The sequence below is a fragment of the Kogia breviceps genome, chromosome 5, assembly GCF_026419965.1.
Source record: "Kogia breviceps isolate mKogBre1 chromosome 5, mKogBre1 haplotype 1, whole genome shotgun sequence".
Lineage (NCBI taxonomy): Eukaryota > Metazoa > Chordata > Mammalia > Artiodactyla > Physeteridae > Kogia > Kogia breviceps.
In genome coordinates this window covers 28,147,557-28,162,860 of record NC_081314.1, presented here as the reverse complement: position 1 = coordinate 28,162,860, position 15,304 = coordinate 28,147,557, and the positions used below count along the sequence as shown (strand labels likewise).

The following is a 15,304-nucleotide window of genomic DNA, read 5'->3' as shown; positions in this document are numbered from 1 at the left end:
GAGAGAGCAAGGTCACTGAGGGGGGCCTCTTGACTTCAGTGTTCAGTATGTGACCTGTAGGACAAGATCGCCAATTTAGAAAGAGGAACAAAGGCCATCAGAAGGGTGTTTTACCCGTGCTATGCAAAGCACGGTCCCACCCACAGCATCACCCCCTCACAGGAGCTGGTTGGAAATGCAGGCTGTCCGGCCCCACCCAGACCCGCTGGATCAGAATCTCCGTTTAACAAGACTCCAAGTGATTCGTATGCACTTTTATTATTTTTTTTTTGTTTTTTTTTAAATTTTTTTTATTGTGTTTTTTTTTGACAAAAGTATTTTTATTTCATTCAGAAGTAACCAAAATTATTTACGGATGTGTGTGATGTGTGTGCCTGTCGGGCTCCGCACAAAATCTCAAATCTTGGGAATAGATTGGACACTGTCATCCTCATTTCTTGTTCTAAATTGATTTTCACATAGTATTTGATTTTTTTTCTTAATACATGTTTATTGGAGTATAATTGCTTTATAACATTGTGTTAGTTTCTGCTTTAAAACAAAGTGAATCAGCTCTATGTATACATATATTCCCCATATCCCCCGCTCTTGAGCCTCCCTCCACCCTCCCTATCCCACTGCTCTAGGGGGACACAAAGCACCGAGCTGATCTCCCTATGCTATGCTGCAGCTTACCACTAGCTATTTTACATTTGGTAGTGTATATATGTCAGTGCTACTCTCTCACTACATCCCCATCTCGTATGCACTTTAGAGTCTGAGAAACACTGGCTGGAGCTGTGGATTACACTTTGAATAGCAGGACTCCAAAAAGCATTTCAAGCTATGAAATAGCTTTTGAAGAAAATTCTGATGCTTTTATGGGATAAGGCCAGCTTTCCAAGCTCCAAGGCATCACTTCCCATATCAGCACCCTCTACAGAATTACTTAACTTAATTTTTTACAATATGAATTTAAATCTGATAAGAGTAATAGAAAAGGGGCCTTCATGAATTTTGGGCTGAAGCGTGTGCTCTCGCTCTCTCTCTCTCTTCTTTCCTTCTCCCTAAATCTCTGATGCACAGCTTTGCATTAGTAATAATCTTGGATTCATAACACACTCTCAGCATCATGTTTGTCTTAAGAGGAGGACACCAGCCTTGTTTGGGTTGGAGATTATGAATTATAGTTTGTTTGGCAGTTTGCTGGGTTTGCCTGCCAATGTTTGCCCCTGACTCCTAATTCTGCATCAGCTAGAAGTCTCTCTGTTTAAATAAGCAGGAAACCTCTTTCCCTTCGATTTAGGAAATACTGTATTCTAATTTTATCTTACTGATCATCTGACTAAGGAGTGAAAACCAAGCATAAACGTGTGTTAATAATTTTTCCACCTTTTCTTTATATCTGGAGCAGATACTGCAGAAATCATTTGGTGTGAAATGAAGTTTCAATTAGTTCTAATATATGGGTAGTATTGGGAAGAAACAGGAAGAATTAAATTGCAGGTTTTAGTTGAACTACATGAAATAGCTACTTTTACAAGTTAAAAAAGTCAAATATTGGCAATTGCAGTTAGTCAACCTAGTTAGAATGTTTCAGTTAAGAATTTCTTGACCTAAGAAATATTAAGAGGGTTGACAGTGCTATTTGTGGAGGCTGGGTTGTCTCTTTTATTTGGAGATATTTTTTGGAAGTTGGGGCAAATGCTTTGAAGACTAGACAACCATCTTTCTATTCTAAGCAGGCAGGGAAACATGGGCTGTGGGAAGGTCAAGTTTGTTTATAGATTCAGGATGAACGTATGTGTCTTTGAAGGAGACTTATAACCTTCTGCATCTGTGAAATATATAAATGGTGACACAGAAATATAGATAGTTGACACACAAACTAAGGTAAGTTTATTTTCTACTTCCTTTTTATGTCAGGTGTAGTTAATACTTGAACTTTGACAGGAGTATGAAAAGAAAACTCCCCCCTCACTACCTTAGAATCAGTCTTTAGCTGGAACGTGAGAGAAGCATCAAAGTGAAGTGTAAGAATATCATCCCTTTCTGAGTTAATTGTCACAGTTACATTATAGGCCTGCTGTGTTCCATGGCACGCTGGGCATAATTCTATGATGGGCCAAATTGCATCACATTCTAATTATGTGTGCTGTCCTGGGATCACACTTTGAGTTGAAGGTGGAGACCATGTCTTATTCGTGATGATGTGCCCAGTGGCTTCAAGGCAGCTTGGCACACAGTAGGCATAAATAACTGTTTTATGCCAAATTTTAAAATTTGTGGAACAAATGATGACTTTTAATAACTAATCATATTAACAAAAATTGAAAATATTACATTAAAAATCTTTGTGAATTACAGAAACCAAGTTGGCAATAAATATCAAGGGTCACATCCTATGAACCAATAATTATAATAAAATCTCATACCCTATGAACCAGTAATCACAAGACATTTATCTTAGGAGAGAGCCTGAAATTCAAAAACAACATTAGGTAAAATAAAAGTTTGTCAACATTATATATGATTTGGAAAAACTGAAAACAACTTAAAAACCCAAGAGTAGGATATAATATTATAGATAAATAAATGATATTTGGGGGAATATTTAATAACATTGGAAAATGCTCAAGTAAGGAGGGGAAGAAAAACCATGACACTAATGTCCTGCTTTTTTTTTTTTAACTTAGCATCACATCACAAAGATGTCCCAAGTATTCAAAATTCTGCCAAAGTAGCGTTTGTAATGGCTGTAGAATTCCATTGGATGCAAATACAGTAAGTTAGTAACTATGTTTTATAAACATACAAATGTACACACACACTAAAAATAACATGCATGGGGTAGTATGTACATTGTCTGGCACCTTCTTTTTCTCAGATAACAACATAGTCTAGACAGCTCACCACAGAAACACACACAAACCTTCCTCAGTTCATTTTCATGCCGGGATACTATTCCATTGCAGAGACATGCACTGATTTTTCAAAACAACTTGTATTGATACTTTCAGCTATTTATAGCTTTTTGCTATTAAACAATCCTGTGATAGATACTTTTGACAAACATTTCTGTGCATTTATGCAAGTACATTTGTGGGGTAAATTCTGAAATTGCTGGATCAGAGAGAATGTTCACTTTAAGAACTTGAATAAATTTTGGCAAAGCGCCCTCCAAATTGTTACACCAATGAACACTGTCTTGAACACTGTATGAAGGCACTGCTTCATTTTAAAATGGAAATAGGGGATGGGATATATTTGCTTGGGTGTATTTGAAACAGAGCTCATGAGCTCCTGCAACACATGGAGCCATGAAAACTAGGTCTCCCTCCCTCCTTCCCTATACCCTTCTCACTCTTCCTTCCCTCCTTCCTGCCTTGTTACTTTTCTTCCATCCTTCCTTCTCCTCCTCTTCCTTCCCTCCACGTTCCTCCCTTCCCTCCCTCCCTCCTTCCTTCCCTTCCTTCCTTTCTTCCTTCCCACCTTATTATTTGATCTAATGGGGGGAGAGACAGGGGAACATTAAAGTGAAGGCCAGTGAAGAATTCGTGTGGCAGTTAGAGAATTAGAAGAGAACAGGAAATGGGCTTAGCTGGAGGTAGGGTGCTCCCTCTGGGAGGACATATGCTGAAACTGGACCCACACAGAGGAGGGCAGCATGGCCCCTGCCTAAGGATGACGTGCAATTCTGTGACGTGTTCCATATTTTACAGTAACTGTGGGGTGACCGTGCACTCACTAACCTTATTGTGGTAAGTGTATCAAATCATGATGTACATGTATCAACTCATCACCTTGTACATGGTAAAAGATAAACAGGCATATTGAACAATTTGTTTATTGAGCAAAAATAGATTTGAATGGAGTGGGGTTAAATCAGAAGTGGTGAGGAGCCTCCACTGACAGGAGCTCAGGGAGATACTTTACAGAGAAAAGGTGGAAGCAAAGTGAGGAAATCATTGACTGGCTGCAGCTTCAAGCCTGATTGGCAGTTTGTGCTCGGTTGTCCCTAGGTTCCAATTCTGTAACCTTGAGGCATTTACAGGATTAGATTTTGGTTTGCTGATGTTGGCTGCATCAGCATCAGAGCCACCACAGACTAATGACCTATTAGTTTAATTCTCTTAGTGTACACCTTAATCTTACACAACGATACATGTCAAATATATCTTGAAAAAGCAGGAACAAAAGTCAGAAGCAGACTGTTGGGGGGAATACAGTGTACAGAAATCTGCAGAGTGGGCAAGTCGGTCATGGGTGAGGACAATTTGGATGTGTCTCTAATTTTCATGGGCATAGAAAGGATTCGTGGAGGATCCTTGTTTAAGATGCAGATTCTGATTCCATAGTACTGGAATGGGGCCTGAGATTATGCATTTCTAATGGGCTTCCAGGTGACATTGATGCTACTGGTCTGGGGCCACACTTTGAGGAACAGGACTTAGTTGACAAAGCTCTCTGCCAGAAACAACAAGCAGAAGCATCAGCAATCAGTGGGGAGCAGGTGAGCATTACTGTTTAGAGCCAGGAACGCCCCCTGCAAATGTTACAAGGTGATAAAATAACAAGCTGGCTCAGCCTGTCACTGCTGCTTCATCCACCAGATCCAGCCTGGCCCACAGCAGCACAAGGACCAAACAATGTTGCATTAAACCTATGCTTACTTTCCCCACTCTTCAGGAACCCTTACTTTTAAATCAGATCGTATTTTATTTGCTTCATCTCCAAAAGTCAATAATAACTTCTGTCACACAGAGTCCTTCAATATTTCCTTGATTCTTGTAATACCTGGGATCGCTGACACTGTCCCAGGTTTAAGTGACAATTACCTGCCTTTGGTTCAGTCGAAGGTGCCCACAGCCTGCAGCTGGAGGGATACAGGCCCTGCCCATTATTTTCTTTATCGGATGAGAAGAACAAAATGGAGCTACAGCATTAACGTGTGTAGCTTCAGTTGGGCTTTACAGCACTGAAACTTCCCTTGGGATTAAACCACTTGAAAGCTCCTCTTCCTCCCTGTGTTCCACAGAGTTATTTTCTGAAGCGTTACATCCGGCAAAGCTAAGGTTGTTAATGTATGTTTAGGAACCAGGATGCTTTTATATTTAATTCTTCCTGTGTGATCATTTCTCTACCATTAGTCCCTGCAAATCAAGAGAAGTTTAAATGCTACAAAAATTCACAAGCTGCAGTTGACAGGAACATTTTTCACCTCTCTGATCCAAGCCAGACAAGTGCATGATGCTGGCAGGCTAGCTGTTTCCTCTCTCAGCTCCTGCCCAAGGCTAGGGAGCCCAGATAATACCCAAGAACACACACACACACACACACACACACACACACACACAATCACTATACAAACAAGAGCTCCGGTTGAAGCCTTAGAAAAACTAGTTGATGCTTGTTCTCCTTTTCAAAACATAATCAAGATGACAAGACTCAGACAAGCACAGGTCTGAAGAACTCTGTCACCTGATGAAGCTCTTCAATGTATCCTGTGTTTATACCTAGAAAGGTGCTTGCATTTAAGAAATAGGTTTGATGTGAGTGAATGTTGTATTCCTTTAAAGCCCGGGGAATATGCAGGGTCAGCTTTCTGAGTGATAGATACAAATTAAGGATCCATGAGAAAAATTTCTATTGTGCTTGTATTCACTTTAAATTTTGCTCTAATAATTAGGGATCATTAAAATATATGATGGTTAGCAGTTAGGTTGTTTTATGATTGATTCATGCTTTCATTTGCATTAAGAAGTTCTATTTGAGTAGAAAATCAGAGAGGCATAATGTTTCTTTCCTTTTTCAAGAAATTAGGATGTTTGAACTCTATGTTTATAATAACCACAAAACGATTGTCTACCTGGTGTAAGAAAGAAAACAAACAGCTTGTGTGTATGTGTGTGTGTGACACTTAGGATTTCATTAGTTTAATTTAGCTCCTCACTCACAGAGCAGACCACAGTATCAAAAGTTTTAGTCCAGGGCTTCCCTGGTAGCGCAGTCGTTGAGAATCCGCATGCCGATGCAGGGGACATGGGTTCGTGCCCCGGTCTGGGAAGATCCCACATGTCGCGGAGCGGCTGGGCCCGTGAGCCAGAGCCATGACCACTGAGCCTGTGCATACGGAGCCTGTGCTCTGCAACGGGAGAGGCCACAACAGTGAGATGCCCGTGTACCACAAAAAAAAAAAAAAAAAAAAAGTATTAAGTCCATGGGAGATAGCACTTAGAAGAAAATATCTCTCTAAATTCCTGTTATCATTTCAAATTCCCAAAGGTAAATTTTCCAGGCTTCCGAGAGAAGTAGCATATCTGATGTTGCCAAAACCCAAATGCAACTAAATATAGCAATATAGGCTAATTTTATAGATAATTGAAACTCTTATTTTTCTATAATTTCATGACACTGAATACAACATTTAAAATGTTGATATGTGTTCAACATTTACTATGATCTATGATTTTCTTTTTTTTAAAATGTGGACCACTTTACTTTTAAGTCTTTATTGAATTTGTTGCAATATTGCTTCTGTTTTATGTTTTTGTTTTCTGGCCATGAGGCATGTGGGATCTTAGCTCCCCAACCAGGGATCCCCTGCACCAGCACCCCCTGCATTGGAAGGCAAAGTCTTAACCACTGGACAGCCAGGGAAGTCCCTACTATGATTTTCTTAATGAAGTTTTTAGAGTGCTCAACATCCTTTTCTACCCTAAATATAATAAGAAAAAAATGAAAGAAGTGGTGATAAATATATGCATGCATACACACATACTAGTCATTTCTTGACCAAAAAATAAAGTTTTACCATTATTATTGCAAAATATTCATAATTCATAAATTGTTCACAAGCCAAAAGTAGATGATTCTGGGAAAACTGAACAGCTACATGCAAAAGAGTCAAATTGGACTGTGTTCTCATACTATATACAAAAATAAACTCAAAATGGATTAAAGACTTAAACATGAGACCTGAAACCATAAAAATTCTAGAAGAAACACAGGCAGTTTTTCTTTGACATTGATCTTAGCAATTTTTTTTTTTTTAGATCTTCTCTCAGGCAAGGGAAACAAAAGCAAAAATAGACAAATGGGATTACATCAAAGTAAAAAGCTTTTGCACAGGGAAGGAAGGAAACTGTCAACAAAGCCAAAAGACCATCTACTGAATGGGAGAAGATATGTGTAAATCACATATCCAGTAAGAGGTTAATATCCAAAATATACAAAGAACTCATACACCTCAATATCAAAAAGCAAACAACCTAATTAGGAAATAGGCAAAGAACCTGAATAGACATTTTTCTAAAGAAGACATACAGATGGCCAACAGACAAATGAAAAGATGCTCAACATCACTAATCCTCAGGGAAATGCAATTCAAAACCACAATGAAATATAATCTCACACCTGTCAGAATGGCTATTATCAAAAAGAAAAGAAGAAAGGAGCTTCAAGATGGCAGAAGAGTAAGATGTGGAGATCACCTTCCTCCCCACAGATACATCAGAAATACATCTACATGTGGAACAACCCCTACAGAACACCTACTGGATGCTGACAGAAGACCTCAGACCTCCCAAAAGGCAAGAAACTTCCCACGTACCTGGGTAGGGCAAAAGAAAAAAGAAAAAACAGAGACAAAATAATAGGGACGGGACCTGCACCAGTGGGAGGGAGCTGTGATGGAGAAAATGTTTCCACACACTAGGAAACCCCTTTGCAGGCGGAGACTGCGGGTGGCAGAGGGGGGAAGCTTCGGAGCCACAGAGGAGAGTGCAGCAACAGGGGTGCAGAGGGCAAAGCAGAGAGATTCCCACACAGAGGATCGGTGCCGACCAGCACTCACCAGCCCGAGAGGCTTGGCTGCTCACCCGCCAGGACCGGTCTGCACTGGGAGCTGAGGCTTGGGCTTCGGAGTTCAGATCCCAGGGAGAGGACTGGGGTTGGCTGTGTGAACACAGCCTGTGGGGGCTACTGCGCCACAGCTAGCCAGGAGGTAGTCTGGGAAAAACTCTGGATCTGCTGAAGAGGCAAGAGACTTTTTCTTGCCTCTTTGTTTTGTGGTGCATGAGGAGAGGGGATTAAGAGCACCATTTAAAGGAGCTCCAGAGATGGGTGCAAGCCACGGCTATCAATGCAGATCCCAGAGACGGGCATGAGACACTATGCTGCTGCAGCCACCAAGAAGCCTGTGCGCCTCCCCGGAGCCTGTGCAGCCCGCCACTGCCAGGGTCCCGTGACACAGGGAAAACTTCCCCAGGAGACACACGGCATGCCTCAGGCTGGTGCAACGTCATGCCGGCCTCTGCCACCGCAGGCTCGCCCCGCACTCCATACCCTTTTCTCTCCCTGGCCTGAATGAGCCAGAGGCCCCGAATTAGCTGCTTCTTTAACCCCGTCCTGTCTGAGCTAAGAACAGACTCCCTCAGGTGACCTACATGCAGTGGCAGGGCCAAATCCAAAGCTGAACCCCAGGAGCTGTGCAAACAAAGAAGAGAAAGGGAAATCTCTCCCAGCAGCCACAGCAGCAATGGATTAAATCTCCACAATCAACTTGATGTATCCTGCATCTGTGGAATACCTGAATAGACAATGAATCATCCCAAATTGAGGCAGTGGACTTTGGGAGCAACAAAATATTTTTTTTTCCCTATTTCTCTTTTTCTGAGTGTGTATGTGTATGCTTCTGTGTGTGACTTTTTTCTGTATAGCTTTGTTTTTACCATTTGTCCTAGGGTTCTCTCTGTCCTTTTTTTTTTTTTTTTTTTTTCTTTTCTTTTGTTTTGGAGAGTTTTTAGCGCTTATTAACATTGGTGGATTTGTGTTTTGGTGTGGTTGCTCTCTTCTTTCTTCCTTTTTAAAATTACTTTAAAATTTTTTTAATAATTATTTTTTATTTTAATTATTTTATTTGATCTTTTCCTTTCTTTCTTTCTTTTTCTCTCCCTTTTATTCTGAGCCATGTGGGTGACAGGCTCTTGGTGCTCTGGCCAGGCATCAGGGCTGTGCCTCTGACGTGGGAGAGCCAAGTTCAGGACATTGGTCCACCAGAGACCTCCCAGCTCCACGTAATATCAAATGGTGAAAATCTCCCAGAGATCTCCAACTCAATGCCAAGGCCCAGCTCCCCTCAACAACCAGCAATCTACAGTGCTGGATACCCTATGCCAAACAACTAGCAAGACAGAAACACAACCCCACCCATTAGCAGAGAGGCTGCCTAAAATCATACTAAGTTCACAGACACCCCAAAACAAACCACCAGACGTGGACCTGCCCACCAGAAAGTCAAGATCCAGCATCATCCACCAGAACACAGGCACTAGTCCCCTCCAAAAGGAAGCCTACACAACTCACTGAACCAACCTTAGCCACTGGGGGCAGACACCAAAAACAACAGGAACTACGAACCTGCAGCCTGCAAAAAGGAAACCCCAAACACAGTAAGGTAAGCAAAATGGGAAGACAGAGAAATATGCAGCAGATGAAGGAACAAGGTAACAACCCACCAGACCAAACAATTGAAGAGGAAATAGGCAGTCTACCTGAAAAAGAATTCAGAGTAGTGATAGTAAAGATGATCCAAAATCTTGGAAACAGAATGGAGAAAATACAAGAAACGTTTAACAAGGACCTAGAAGAACTAAAGAGCAAACAAACAATGATGAACAGCACAATAAATGAAATTAAAAATTCTCTAGAAGGGATCAACAGCAGAATAACTGAGGCAGAAGAATGGATAAGTGACCTGGAAGATAAAATAGTGGAAATGACTACTGCAGAGCAGAATAAAGAAAAAAGAATGAAAATAATTGAGGACAGTCTTAGAGACCGCTGGGACAACATTAAACACACCAACATTCAAATTATAGGGGTCTCAGAAGAAGACGAGAAAAAGAAAGGGTCAGAGAAAATATTTGAAGAGATTGTAGTTGAAAACTTCCCTAACATGGGAAAGGAAATAGTTAATCAAGTCCAGAAAGCACAGAGTCCCATACAGGATAAATCCAAGGAGAAACACACCAGGACACATATCAATCAAACTATCAACAATTAAATACAAAGAAAAAACATTAAAAGCAGCAAGGGAAAGCAACAAATAACATACAAGGCAATCCCCATAAGGTTAAGAGCTGATCTTTCAGCAGCAACTCTGCAAGCCAGAAGGGAGTGGCAGGACATATTTAAAGTGATGAAAGGGAAAAACTTACAACCAAGATTACTGTACCCAGCAAGGATCTCATTCAGATTTGAAAGAGAAATTAAAACCTTTTCAGGTTAACCAAGACACGGTCCTCCTAATTATGGGCAGTTTGTACTCTGGGACCCAGTGACATTCTGGCATTGAGACATGAATCTGTCCCAGAAAAATTGCACCAGACAGAAATCAAACAGGCAAGGAAGAGTTCACTCAAGACTATTGCAATAGGGGAGAGAGATTGACCTCCACCCTGAATACAACAGGGGCAGCTGGGGATGTGTAGCCAGTGGGCAGGGAGTGGTCAGTGGATGGAAGATTACTAAGGGGAATCGGTTAGGTATGAAGGCCATGGCAATACTTGCTGAGCTGGGCCCAGTGGGATAGAGACTGCAGCTGAGGATGAGGCCTTGTTGAGGAGAGGATGGACTCAGAGGAGCCTGACTAAAGTTTAGTCAAAGAGGGAATTCTTACGGAATCTCATCAAATGACAGGCAGCTTTTAAAATTCATTCTTCTCCAAGGAAACCCATAGCTTCACAACTGTAATACCTCACTCTTGCTTTGAGAAATTCTTCCAAACATATTTATGTTCTAATTTCTTTTCCTTTATGATTTTATTTCCCTTTGCAAATCCAATTATTCTTGTGTTTGATTAGAAAATCTATTTTATCTTCTGATGTTTGCTTCAACTCCAACAAAGCTAGGGTGAAACTGACTTTTGAAAAATTAAGAATGTGGTTTGAATTGACCAAGGGAAGCACAGTCATAATTCAGCCAGGAAGGACTTACGAGTGGTCCACATCTCATGGTGCACTGTTTAGTGGGTCTTAGTGAACAGAAGAAAAAGCAAGGGATTTATTTATATTATATTTATTTCACATGTATGTCCATCATGGTGGAGACCAGTATAGGATCCATTCTGAAGCCCAGTGCTCACCACTGGGGAGGCCCCTTCCCCATCCTGGAATCACTTTCCTTGTCTATAAAATGAAGGTGTTCAATTAGATGACTCCTTGATACTTTGCAGGGGTTTTCAAAAGCTCCATAATTCTGATTTTTAAATCATTCTATCCCCTGTGGATTGCATCTTCTTATAAAATATCCACCTTGAAGCCATTATAAAGGATCAAATATGAGTGATGGTAAATCACTCTGAAAATAATGACTTTATGTAGGAACTGTGTCTGAAAGACTTGGTTTTCCATGCATGTGTATATTTTGTAGTTTAAGGTATAATGAATCCAAGGAGGGTATGCAAGAATGTTCCCAGCAAATGTAAAATAGATAGCTAGTGGGAAGGAACTGCACAGTACAGAGATCACTTCGGTGCTTTGTGACAACCTACAGGGGTGGGATAGGGAAGGTGGGAGGAAGACACAAGAGGGAGAAGATACGGGGATATATGTATATGTATAGGTGATTCGCTTTGTTATAAAGCAGAAACTAACACACCATTGTAAAGCAATTATACTCCAATAAAGATGTAAAAAAAAAAAAAATGTTCCCAGCAGCTTTGTTAGTAAAAGTGATAGTGAGGTGGAGGAGGGGTAGAAACAACATGAAAGGTACTTCATCAGGAGAACAAATGTAGAATAGTGATGGAATGTCACACAGATAATCAGTGAGCTCCAGCATCAAAGGGGATAAATATTAACAATTTTAAGCAAAAAAGGCAAAAAAAAATCCAAGTATGATACCACTTAAAGTGTAAAAACACACTGAACAGTGCTACTTGTTTTGAGGGTTACATACTTACATATATAATAAAAGTATTTTTTTAATGCTTGGTGATGATAAAACACCAGATTCAGAATAGTGGGGATTGGGAAGGGGTTATAATTAGGGAGGGAATTCAGAGCTTCAGCTGCATTTGCTAATGCTTGAATATTTAAACTGGGAGTTGGATATCTGAGTGTTCATTGTATTATACTTTACACATTTTTGTATATCTTAAAATATTTTATGACATCCTTGTAATAAAGTTGGGGGAGTTATGAAAAGCCATGGCATTCGTTTGTAAAGATTAGAAACTGAGTCTCAACAAGTCACTACAATTTTTTAGTAGCAAAGGTTAACGTGCATTTAAAAGCTCCATGCTACCTGCCCCTCAATTACAATACACCAATCAAAACAAAACAAATAAACAACTTCCCGTGTACACATTGCAAAAAGAACTACTGGTCAGGTACCAGTGTTTTGAGTTGCAACTTCTTATGTTTCTTTTTATTTTTTTTTAAACATTTTTATTGGAGTATAATTGCTTTACAATGGTGTGTTAGTTTCTGCTTTATAACAAAGAGAATCCGTTATACATATACATATGTTCCCATATCTCTTCCCTCTTGCATCTCCCTCCCTCCCTATCTCACCCCTCTAGGTGGTCACAAAGCACTGAGTTGATCTCCCTGTGCTATATGGCTGCTTCCCACTAGCTATCTATTTTACGTTTGGTAATGTATATATGTCCATGCCACTCTCTCACTTTGTCCCAGCTTACCCATCCCCCTCCCCATAAGCTCAAGTCCATGCTCTAGTAGGTCTGTGTTTTTATTCCCATCTTACGCATAGGTTCTTCATGACCTTTTTCTTTTTCTTTTTTTCTTAGATTCCATATATATGCGTTAGCATACAGTATTTGTTTTTCTCTTTCTGACTTATTTCACTCTGTATGACAGACTCTGGGTCCATCCACCTCACTACAAATAACACAATTTTGTTTCTTTTGATGGCTGAGTAATATTCCATTGTATATATGTGCCACATCTTCTTTATCCATTCATCTATTGATGGACACTTAGGTTGCTTCCATGTCCTGGCTATTGTAAATAGAGCTGCAATGAACATTGTGGTACATGACTCTTTTTGAATTATGGTTTTCTCAGGGTATATGCCCAGTAGTGGGATTGCGGGGTTGTATGGTAGTTCCATCTGTAGTTTTTTAAGGTACCTCCATAGTATTCTCCATAGTGGCTGTATCAATTTACTTTCCCACCAACAGTGCAAGAGTGTTCCCTTTTCTCCACACACTCTCCAGCATTTATTGTTTCCAGAGTTTTTGATGATGGCCATTCTGACTGGTGTGAGATGATATCTCATTTTAGTTTTGATTTGCATTTGCTAATGATTAATGATGCTGAGCATTCTTTCATGTGTTTGTTGGCAATCTGTATATCTTCTTTGGAGATGTGTCTATTTAGGTCTTCTGCCCATTTTTGGATTGGGTTGGGTTTTTTTTATTATTGAGCTGCATGAGCTGCTTGTAAATTTTGGAGATTAATCCTTTGTCAGTTGCTTCATTAGCAAATATTTTCTCCCATTCTGAGGGTTGTCTTTTCGTCTTGTTTATGGTTTCCTTTGCTGTGCAAAAGCTTTTAAGTTTCATTAGGTCCCATTTGTTTATTTTTGTTTTTATTTCCATTTCTCTGGAGGTGGGTCAAAAAGGATCTTGCTGTGATTTATACCATAGAGTGTTCTGCCTATGTTTTCCTCTAAGATTTGATAGTGTCTGGCCTTACATTTAGGTCTTTAATCCATTTTGAGTTTATTTTTGTGTATGGTGTTAGGGAGTGTTCTAATTTCATTATTTTACATGTACCTGTCCAGTTTTCCCAGCACCACTTATGGAAGAGGCTGTCTTTTCTCCACTGTATATTCTTGCCTCCTTTATCAAAGATAAGGTGACCATATGTGTGTGGGTTTATCTCTGGGCTTTCTGTCCTGTTCCATTGATCTATATTTCTGTTTTTGTGTCAGTACCATAATGTCTTGAATACTGTAGCTTTGTAGTATCGTCTGAAGTCAGGGAGTCTGATTCCTCCAGCTCCATTTTTCGTTCTCAAGATTGCTTTGGCTATTCGGGGTCTTTTGTGTTTCCATACAAATTGTGAAATTTTTTGTTCTAGTTCTGTGAAAAATGCCAGTGGTAATTTGATAGGGATTGCATTGAATCTGTAGATTGCTTTGGGTAATAGAGTCATTTTCACAATGTTGATTCTTCCAATCCAAGAACATGGTATATTTCTCCACCTATTTGTATCATCTTTAATTTCTTTCATCAGTGTCTTATAGTTTTCTGCATACAAGTCTTTTGTCTCCTTAGGTAGGTTTATTCCTAGATATTTTATTCTTTTTGTTGCAATGGTAAATGGGAGTGTTTTCTTAATTTCATTCTCAGATTTTTCATCATTAGTGTATAAGAATGCCAGAGATTTCTGTGCATTAATTTTGTAACCTGCTACTTTACCAAATTCATTGATTAGCTCTAATAGTTTTCTGGTAGCATATTTAGGATTCTCTATGTATAGTGTCATGTCATCTGCAAACAGTGACTGCTTTACTTCTTCTCTAATTTGGATTCCTTTTATTTCTTTTTCTTCTCTGATTGCTGTGGTTAAAAATTCCAAAACTATGTTGAATAATAGTGGTGAGAGTGGGCAACCTTGTCTTGTTCCTGGTCTTAGTGGAAATGGTTTCAGTTTTTCACCATCGAGGATGATGTTGGCTGTGGGTTTGTCATATATGGCCTTTATTATGTTGAGGAAAGTTCCCTCATTGCCTACTTTCTGGAGGGTTTTTTTTTATCATAAATGGGTGTTGAATATTGTCGAAAGCTTTCTCTGCATCTATTGAGATGATCATATGGTTTTTCTCCTTCTATTGTTAATAAGGTGTATCACGTTGATTGATTTGAGTATATTGAAGAATCCTTGCATTCCTGGAATAAAACCACTTGATCATGGTGTATGATCCTTTTAATGTGCTGTTGGATTCTGTTTGCTAATATTTTGTTTAGAATTTTTGCATCTATGTTTATCAGTGATATTGGCCTGTAGTTTTCTTTCTTTGTGACATCTTTGTCTGGTTTTGGTGTCAGGGTGATGGTGGCCTCGTAGAATGAGTTTGGGAGTGTTTCTCCCTCTGCTATATTTTGGAAGAGTTTGAGACTGATAGGTGTTAGCTCTTCTCTAAATGTTTGATAGAGTTCGCCTCTGAAGCCATGTGGTCCTGGGCTTTTCTTTGTTGGAAGATTTTGTTTTTTCTTTTCTTTTTTTCTTTTTTTTTATGGTATGCGGGCCTCTCACTGCTGTGGCCTCTCCCATTGCGGAGCACAGGCTCC

At 39.8% G+C, this 15,304-nt stretch overlaps 1 protein-coding gene and 1 non-coding gene across 2 annotated transcripts in view; both read left to right on the top strand.

Annotated features, from left to right (window-relative positions):
* The window catches only part of NEK11 (NIMA related kinase 11), a 240,650-nt gene that overhangs the window by 208,441 nt on the left and 16,905 nt on the right, over nt 1-15,304 (top strand).
* LOC131757848 (U6 spliceosomal RNA) lies at nt 3,592-3,698 on the top strand. Its single transcript, XR_009336000.1, has one exon. It is a non-coding gene; the product is annotated as a U6 spliceosomal RNA (small nuclear RNA).